A 9574-nucleotide genomic window follows, 5' to 3' on the forward strand; every position below is an offset into this window, starting at 1 on the left:
AAGTGGAAACCATGTGGTATGTGCGATGCAGTCATCCCAAGCTCTTCCCCTTGGAACCGAAAGTACCTGAAACATAAACTGAAAACCATAAGCACAAAGCTTAGTGAGTTCCCCAAGATACCTCATACCAAACAGAAACACATAACGGGCCCCGCCCAAAGAGTATAACAAACCCCGCCCTAACTTGCATAACGGGCCCCGCCCAATGAGTATAACGGGCCCCGCCCTAACTCGCATAACGGGCCCCAACCTAACTCGTATAACGGGCCCTGTCCACATACAGTTCATATCTAATAACAGATAATAGAATACAAGATAATCATCGGGCCCCGCCTAGTAACACACAAGCACATACACATATTAGTGTAACATAGACAACGAGCAGTCTAATAGAACAGATCATGGGTCGGCATTGGTGCCTTCGAACCACTAAACATGGTGAGGAAACTCACCTCGATTGCTAAATCTCACTGCAAAATCCCTGGTTGCTGCTCTAGCGAATCCCCGAGCTAAACAATGCCAAGACAACACATTAACATTTGGGTTCCAAACCATAACCATAAATCCATACATAGGGTAAAAAGACCATTTTACCCCTAACCTAGCTTGGTCCAAGATTAAGGCCCAAACTCACAACCTAAATGGCCCAAAAGCTCAATAATCAACCAAGGCCCAATCTTCCAAATTGGGCCCAAATCCCTACATGGGCCTTACCCTAATCCCCACTAATTTTCCCCTACTCCAAACTCTTATTTTCAGGTGGCCCAACAAGGCCACAAGCCACTAAGCTCAAAGACAAGCCCAAATATACAAAGCCCACCTGACTGAGTACGCATGACGTACTCAGCACGTACGTGCAACATACTCGCTTGAGGGCTTGTACGCTAAGTGTACCTACTTGTACGCCCAACGTACTCACCCATTCAGCCAAAACTTCATTTAAGTCCTTAATCGTTTAAGACATAGCCCCAAAACATAGATCTGACTTCCTTGAGCTGGAAAACCACGTAAATTTGCCAACTTTACGTTCATGCATGTCTAAATGAAGCTCTTAAGCTTAAAAGGAACTTAATAAGTGACTTGATGCATTCATGTGACCAATTAACTCACAAAGATTGCACCTTTATGCTCAAGGAGTCTAATACAAACTCAAATCTAGAATAACAAGCCCTTAAAACTATTTGACTCTCTTATCAACCCAAAAAGGGACGAAAAGCATAACAAAGCACAAAATGAAGAGATCTAAACATCTACAAGTCAAGGTTCAAACTTGATACCTTAGAAAGTTTGCACAAAAGAAGATGATTCTAGATCCAAGGTCTTTCCACCAAGAAAAACAACTTCAAAATTCTCCACTTCCTTTACAAAGACCAAAAATAAGCACCAAGAACTTCTTACTAGCTGAAGAACACCAGCAAGAGACTTAAGGATCGATTTTAGGGTTTGAGTGGCAATGGAGGCTGGTAAGGAGGCCAGCCATGAGGACTTAAGGCCTTTATATAGGGTACAACACCCTAAATTAGGGTTTCAACATCTCGCACGTACGCCCCGCGTACAAGGCTGTACGCCCAGCGTACGTGCCTGGAGTCCCGATCCTGCCTCGCATGAGTACGCTAAGCGTACCATGTGGTACGCCCTGCATACTCGCTTTACAGCTTGTACGCTAAGCGTACCCTGTGGTACGCCCCTCATACAACTTAAGGACCAATAATGCAATATAAACAACAATAAGGGAAAAGAAGAAACTTACATGGATTCAAGTGTTACATTATATGTGTATCTGAGTTGTTGATAACTCTAGGACTGCTGATAGTCCGTTGGGTTGCTTATAACCCACATGGTTACTGATAACCCATAGGGATGTTGTTATCCCATAGGACCGCTAATAGTCCCAGGGTTGCTGATAACCCATAATTGTATATATTATTGTGTTGTATGTTATATTTAGGATTGCTGATAGTCCTCAGGACTGCTAATAGTCCCAGCGTTACTAATAACCCATAGCTGATTGTTATGTTGCGTTGTATGTGATATTTTGGGTAACTCACTAAGCTTTATGTTTATAGTTGTGGATTAAATGTTTTTCAAGTACTTATCAGATTGCAAAGGCGATATTATACATACACATCAAAAATTTTATAATTCGAGATTCTTCAGTGTCTTCCTTACAACTCTAACTTTAAATTATGGTTTATGAACAATTGGTTTGACTTGAATGTAACCTTATAAAAATGGGTGTTTATTCTATTTTAAAATGAAAAAAGTTATTCTAGAATTTGGGACGTTACAAGTTGGTATCAGATCCCTGGGTTGAGGGATTTGGATGAACACTCGTATGATTCCAAACTCAAAGTAAGGATCTAAGGATTTTCACAAGTATTTTGAAAAGAATAATTTTAAAAAGCAGAAAAGAGGATGTGATGTGTATAATTAGCCAAAGCTCAAGTAAGTGATTCCCAAAATATATATACATATTTGATGTGATATTGATGTTATAGTGTGAATTTTATGCTAGAAGTAGCCAAAGGATCTGCTTAGGGTTTCATGCTAGAGTGCCTACTTAGGAGAGATGCCTATTTGCGTGTGATATATGAACTATTATAAATGCATGATAGTTTGTAAGCTAAGGATCTTCAGGAATTTCGTGTTAGGATTGCCTGATCTTTTTGATGCCTTATTGCATGTTGGTTTTTTTTGCTCGAATGCTTCTTGCTTTGTGCTATGTGAAACCTATATTGATGTTAGTTAACTATTAAGCGAATATGTTAAGTTTCATGCCACGATAACAAATTAGTTTTAGAATGTTTTATTTGGACCTATTACGCAACTCTTGTTTCAGTCCAACCGTTGTAGTGCATGATCTTTCAGTCAAAGGACTGTTTAATACTTGTTACATATAATTGTATTCGTAAGATAGTTAGTTGACATTGGCAGAAGTTTCTTTCGCAACTGATAACTTGGTGGGGTTGGAATTCCTAGTGACCGTGGAAGAGTGCTAGAATGTGTTAGTGTCGGCACTTATGTATGAGGAAAACTAAGGTGAGAATCTAGGAATTTTGTGGTCGATTTTCTAAGCATATGGTGGTACTGGTACACCTAGCAGTGGTGGAGTTCTTAGTGGCCTAAGAAAAATGGTAAGGCATTCTAGTGCATGCTTATGTGTGAGAAGAATCATATAGGTAGAGTCTAGGAAGAACGGTAGTGTTTGCTTGTGGGAACACGAGTATCTGCGGTTGGTAGTGGATGTGTATAGTGGCTTAGGAACTTTGAGACAATTCTTGGGACACGTACGGATATATGTGGAAGGTAGTATGTGTTGGATTAGGTGTCTAAGCTACTAACTGAATTAGTATATACTTGAATTATTAGCAAAGTCCTTTTGGGTTGCCCTCAAACCTAATAATTGAATATGATGACTTTTAGAGAGAGAGGGAGGGAGGGAGGGAGAGAGAGAGAGAGAGAGAGAGAGAGAGAGAGAGACTGATTTATTGATTTGTTATATGATTAATAAATAACAATAAATTAATTTATTAATATATTATGGAAATAATATATTAATTAGAAATAGTAATATTTAATTTAGAATTAATCAGAAATTAATTAGTATTAATTTTGGGATTAATTAGATTAATTAAAAGTGCAAGGACTGTTTGGTTATTTATTGAAAGTTGAACCAGGAAGACTCTAGAACCTCATGGGATGGGGTGGACGAAAATTGGCTAGGGTAAGCCTAGAATTTTCGTCCACGGGCTTGGATAAGTAGATAAGACAACTTGATTATTATATTAATTAATCTAGGCCTTATCCCAAAAACCCTAGCTTTGGCACCAAGTTTCCTTCAACTATATAAACACCTCCCTGGCCTCCTTATTTCGTCCACTTCTTTCCAAGAAGCCATGTCACACCCTGATATGTGCATATTTAGCTATATATTTCGTATAGAATTTTAATACTTTTTGGCTAATTTATTGCAATTTATGGACAAAATGTACCTAATTATGTTTAAATTGTATTTTCAGCCTAAAATATGTGCTCGGGAGCAAAAGGAAGCGGGAAATGCAATCGGGAGCTCAGGGATTGAAGAAAGAAGAAAAAGAGTCAAAATCCTGAAGAACTCGGCGAGTTGGATGCCTACTCGACGAGTCCACACGAACATTCGCGAAGTAATAGAAGTCCTTGCCGTACACGGATTTTTAATGAGGGACTCGGCGAGTCAGTTATTGGACTCGGCGAGTAGCCTCTATTTTCAGAAATCTATAAACAGGAGTCAATTGCCCGAAACTAAAGCTTTCTCGAAAACCCTTGGGGATTAAATTGCGAATGGAGGTGCAGCTGGAGCTCTGGAACTCGTGGAACAACCCTAGCTTTCAATTTTGAGAAGATCAAAGGCAATTTAAGTTTACTCTTTACTTAATCTTTTGTTTGAACTATATATGAACTATTAGGCCTCGTTTTTGAGCTACATTCTGATGTAATCATGAGCTAAAACTCATATCTTCTGTTTAGGGTAGATGAATTTATGACTATGGTTTGATTTTGTGGTTGGATTAATTGAATTTGGTGAGTTTTGTTTTGTTAAGCTTGTTAAAGAACCTTATGTGTTAACAACAACTATTTTCTGTTAATGAACAAGTATATTAAGCTGCATGAACATCTCTTAATTGCTTATCTCATATGATTTATGTGAAAACATTATTATGTGCCTAGGAATAGCGAACGTGAAACTAGGGTTAACTAGAAAATAGGTAAGTTAACGTGTGAGCTTGTGTGACGAACCATCAACAAGAGGTTAATTAAACTAGTAATTTGATTAGCTAACTACAAGTCTTACTTAACCCGAATCAATAAACTAGGAAATTTATTAGTTTAATCACTTGATCGCTGCTTGAATTAATTTGTTTTCTAATGATTAGTAATAGCGAACGTGAACCTAATCACATTAATCGGTAGCCAATAACAATTAATCCATTGCACTTGCCATAAAATCAACCATAGGAGTAAATGAATCGAACCTAAACAAAAGTCTCCTTTAATATTGAATTTAGTTGATTTTTATTTGTTTTAGCTGTTAATTGCTTTGTTTAAGTGTTAGATAAGTGTTTAAGTTTCTAATCTTGCAAAACTAGATAAAACCTCTTTTCTTTTATTAATTGTTTTTTTAGATAATTTAGCAGTTAGTTTGTTTACCATTCCCTGTATTCGATACCCTGCTTGCTTAATTATACCACCAATTGACAGGTACACTGCCTTTTGTGTGTCTAAATCATATTTAAAAAGTAGGATTAAAACTAGTGAAATAAACACACATCAAGTTTTTGGCGCCGTTGCCGGGAAACGGTTCTAAAATAAATTTTAATTGCTAGTATTATCGATCCTTTGTGTGAGAACTATCTTGCACAAAGTTACTGCTTTAGTAATTTAGTTATTAGGATTGAATTCTAGTTTTTCTGTTTTTAGGATTTTAGTTCTAAATTTTTTCTGATTTGCCTTTAACTCGCCGAATACAGTCGTAGCTACTCGACGAGTCCATCGTAATAGTCCAATTTTGTTTTTAGTTTTATTTTGTTCTTTTTGCGCGTGTTTTCTGTTTCTTTCAGGTATTTTATGACCCGAGGATCAAGCACACCCTTGATACCGTCACTCGCAAACCCGGAATCAGCTCTTAGGAAGGACAAGGACAAAACCGTAGAATCATCTTCAACACCAAAGAAGTCACCATTTAAGAGCCTCAAATCAGCTTTTAGCAAGAAAAAGGGCAAGAAAGTTGGAGAATCCAGCACATCATTGACGGATGAAGACCCTAAGAAAGAAGACACCGAGTACGAAACAGAAACCGAAGAAGAAAGCGACTTAGAAGGCGAACCTAATAACACCATGGCTAACATTGCGGATCTCACCATGGGTGAATACAAGAAGAGGATGCGTGATGATACCGCGTTGGGACTAGTGCAACCCGCAATTCCAGCAACTGCTACCTTTGAGCTAAAAGGCCACATTCTCACTCAACTCAAGGAAATCCCATTCTATGGGAAAGATCACGAAGACGCGTACAAGCACATCGATAAAGTCAATGACATAGCCGACTATTTCAACATCCCGAACGTGCCTCGCGAGACTGTTTTGCTTCGTATGCTACCGGTCACATTTAAGGGGGCTGCGAAAGACTGGCTGAAATCACTTCTCCCAGGATCCATCACCACTTGGGCAAAAATGCGTGAAGAGTTCATTGACCAATTTTGCCCTCCTTCAAAAATAGCAAAATTGAAGAAAGCCATTGCTAACTTCGAGCAACAACCGGGCGAGTCACTATATGAGGCGTGGGAGAGATATAAAGGCTTGTTGAGGAATTGCCCCCACAATGACTTGAACGTTCAACAAGAAGTCTCCATTTTCTATGATGGAGTAAATGTTACCACTAGACAACTCCTTGACTCTCAAGGCCCATTAACAAAGAAAAATCTGGCGGAAGTTAAGGGGCTCATTTAAGAATTCTCTAAGCACTCTAGAGAATATAATAACCCAAGGAATGACTCAACTCGGGGGGTGGTGAACTCTATTTCCGATGACATGGCAGCAATGATGGAATAATTGGAGAGCATGGATCGAAGAATGACTAATATGGACCAATCCATCCATGCCATTAGAGTGGGGTGTGATAACTGTAGAGGGCCTCACCTTACTAAAGACTGTGATCTTGATGAGAACGGGAATCGAAAAGCCCAAGTGTGTTATTCAAGTGGTGATAGATACGATGATGATTGGCGAAAACCCAAGAAAGAATGGCTACCTTATGATGAGTACAAGAAGGCGAAGGAGGAAAAGTATAGGCAAAAAGCAAGAGGTTTTTATCAAAAGGAGGAGCCGGTGCAAGAAAAGAAATATGATTTGGAAGATATGCTTACAAGATTTGCAGCTGCATCCGAGAAAAGGCACAACGATACCGATGCTGCAATAAAAGAGCAACAAAGCATGCTTAAAGAGCACCAAATTATGATGAGAGATCAACAAGCTCTACTTAGGAATCAGCAAGCCTCAATTCTCAACATAGAGAAACAATTAGGCCAACTTGCACAACAAGTCAACCAAAGAATGCCGGGTGAACTTCCAAGTAATACCGATAAGAACCCAAGAATAACACATGTGAATGTAATAACAACAAACTCTGAGAAAAATTTTTCTCCTATGAGGCCAATCCAGAAAGATAAATCAAAAGTGGAGTTTGAGAAAAAAGAAACAAGTCCAGAATCGCAAACAGCGACATGGACTCGACGAGTCCCATCTATGGACTCGACGAGTCCACTGCCTGCTAACAAAAATACCTCTCTTTTAAAATCGAATCAGCCTCCTTTACCTTTCCCAAGCCGAGCCATTCAGAACAAGCAGATTCAAGAGTTTAAAAAGATCATAGAGCATCTTAGGGCACTTCAAGTGAACATCCCGTTTATTGAGACAATCCTTCAAACGCCAAAATATGCAAGCTTACTTAAGGAACTCCTCACAAATAGAAAGAACATGACAGAGGCATCAGAAATAGTTTTGAATGAATTACCAAAAAAGATGGGCGATCCAGGAAGCATCACTGTACCCTGCCAGTTTGGAAACTTGGTTACCACTTATGCATTAGCTGATTTGGGGGCTAGTATAAATATTATGCCCTACTCTTTCTTCAAAAAGTTGAACCTTCCAGAACTTAAACCTATTCACATGACAATCCATCTAGCTGATAAAACGGTGATCCGTCCAAAAGGAGTTTGTGAAGATCTTCTAATCAAGGTGGATAAGTTGGTGTTTCCTGCTGACTTCGTAGTTGTGGACATGGAAGAAGACCCCAAGGTTCCAATCATCCTTGGAAGACCATTCTTGAATACCACATGTGCCATAGTCGATATGCGCGAATCGACACTTACACTTAGGGTTGGGGATGATTCGGTTACTTTTGTCACTAATCAAGAGAAGGAGCATGAAAAATCAATTGAAGATAAGACTTCCTCAATAGAATTGGGTGATGAATTGATAGAAAAAGAGTTCGCACTTTGGGAAGAAAATAATTCAAAGCAATCCACATCCTCTTTAGATGAAGAGTTTGATGCTCAAAGAGACTTAAGAGAATTAGAGAAGCTACTTGAAGGAAATGAAGACAATGAAGATCTAAGTAACTTTGAAGAAACAAATTCGACTTTTAATGAAAAGAATTTGAAATATGAGGAAGCAATTCAAGTTGATAATAAGGAATGGTTGGAAGATAAAAATGTTGGATAAGGTGTCTAAGTCCATAACTATATCTGGTATGTACTTGACCCGACCCGGCATGGTCCATTTGGGTTGCATGACATCATGCATTTGGATAAACTAAATGAGAGAAATAACACTTGTGGTTTATTAATATATTATAAGTTCTAATATATTAATAATATTATTTAATTAGTATTGATCAAAGATTAATTTGGAATTAATTAAGTGATCAAAAGATAACTAATTAAATATATAGGTTGATTATGTAAATCATCCATAACTTATATAGTGGGCTAAAAGGCTCCATGGATTATCAAGTTGGGAAAAACCCATGAGATGCTCCATGGGAGTTACAAACCCATGGGTCATGGAAATGAAGAATCATGTCACATTAGGGTTTACATGGTATAACCCTAGATGTGACACACTATATAACGAACATGAGGCACACCAAAATCGGCTACACAAGTAGAACAAGAGGGCTAGGCCGATTTATACAAGTGTTATACATTCTCAAAGTTATTCCAAAGCAGTTGGTGTTGTGTGAAGCATTTGAGGCATCACACTTGGGGTGCTAGGCTCTCAAGGTTTTCAAGGAATCAAATCAACTACAAGGTATGTAATTCTAGCCATCTTTTAGTTTAAAAGTTCCCATGTATGCTAGATAGGATTATGAACCTTGGAAATCATATTTTGCATGTATTTTAGACAAACATAGATCCAAGGTTTTCTAGGGTTGCATGTACACTTAGGGGTGTTAGAATGCTCAAAACCCATCAAAAAAGGGCGTTACGGCTTTGAAAAATAAGGAGCATAACTCTTCCATTAGATTGCATACAAATAATCAAGAAGAAAAAGGGGATAAGCTAACCACAAGAACAAAACCTCGCGCTTCAGTTTCTACCTCCTTTGAAGTTTTTACTTTTAAACCACCGGATTCTCAAGTATATGATAGAAGCAAAGGAGGAGGGATGGGATAACAAAAAGAAGAAGAGAGGACAAGGATTGTAATGAGGGGAAAAGGGACCAAATGTAAATACAATGCGATCATTCCTAAAAAGGCAAAGGAAAATATGAAGAAGAATTATATCAAGAAAGTGATAATTTATAAAAGGAGTTGGAAGTTGCAAAAAGTGAAGAAGAGATTCCCGTCGGAAGAATCCGCTGCAACGTAGAGCGGAAAGGAGTCCAGCTAACGACTCCGCAAAAAGAAGCGCTTACGGGAGGCAACTCAATGCTAGAGTTTGCTTTCTTTTTACCTTTCTTTTTCTTTTTTATTTTTCGTCTTTTATTGGTTTTCTTAGGATTTGTCTATCTAAATCTTCTTATTTGTCTAAAATGA

General features: G+C 38.3%; 1 non-coding gene across 1 annotated transcript; it reads right to left on the reverse strand.

The window, feature by feature from the left end:
* Nucleotides 1–6258: 6258 nt before the first annotated feature.
* LOC145168032 (small nucleolar RNA R71) lies at nucleotides 6259–6365 on the reverse strand. The gene has a single exon (XR_013741627.1). It is a non-coding gene; the product is annotated as a small nucleolar RNA R71 (small nucleolar RNA).
* Between the last annotated feature and the right edge of the window lie 3209 nt (nucleotides 6366–9574).

The sequence above is a fragment of the Lactuca virosa genome, chromosome 3 (genome assembly GCF_052849685.1).
Source record: "Lactuca virosa cultivar CGN04683 chromosome 3, Lactuca_virosa_CGN04683_v6, whole genome shotgun sequence".
NCBI lineage: Eukaryota > Viridiplantae > Streptophyta > Magnoliopsida > Asterales > Asteraceae > Lactuca > Lactuca virosa.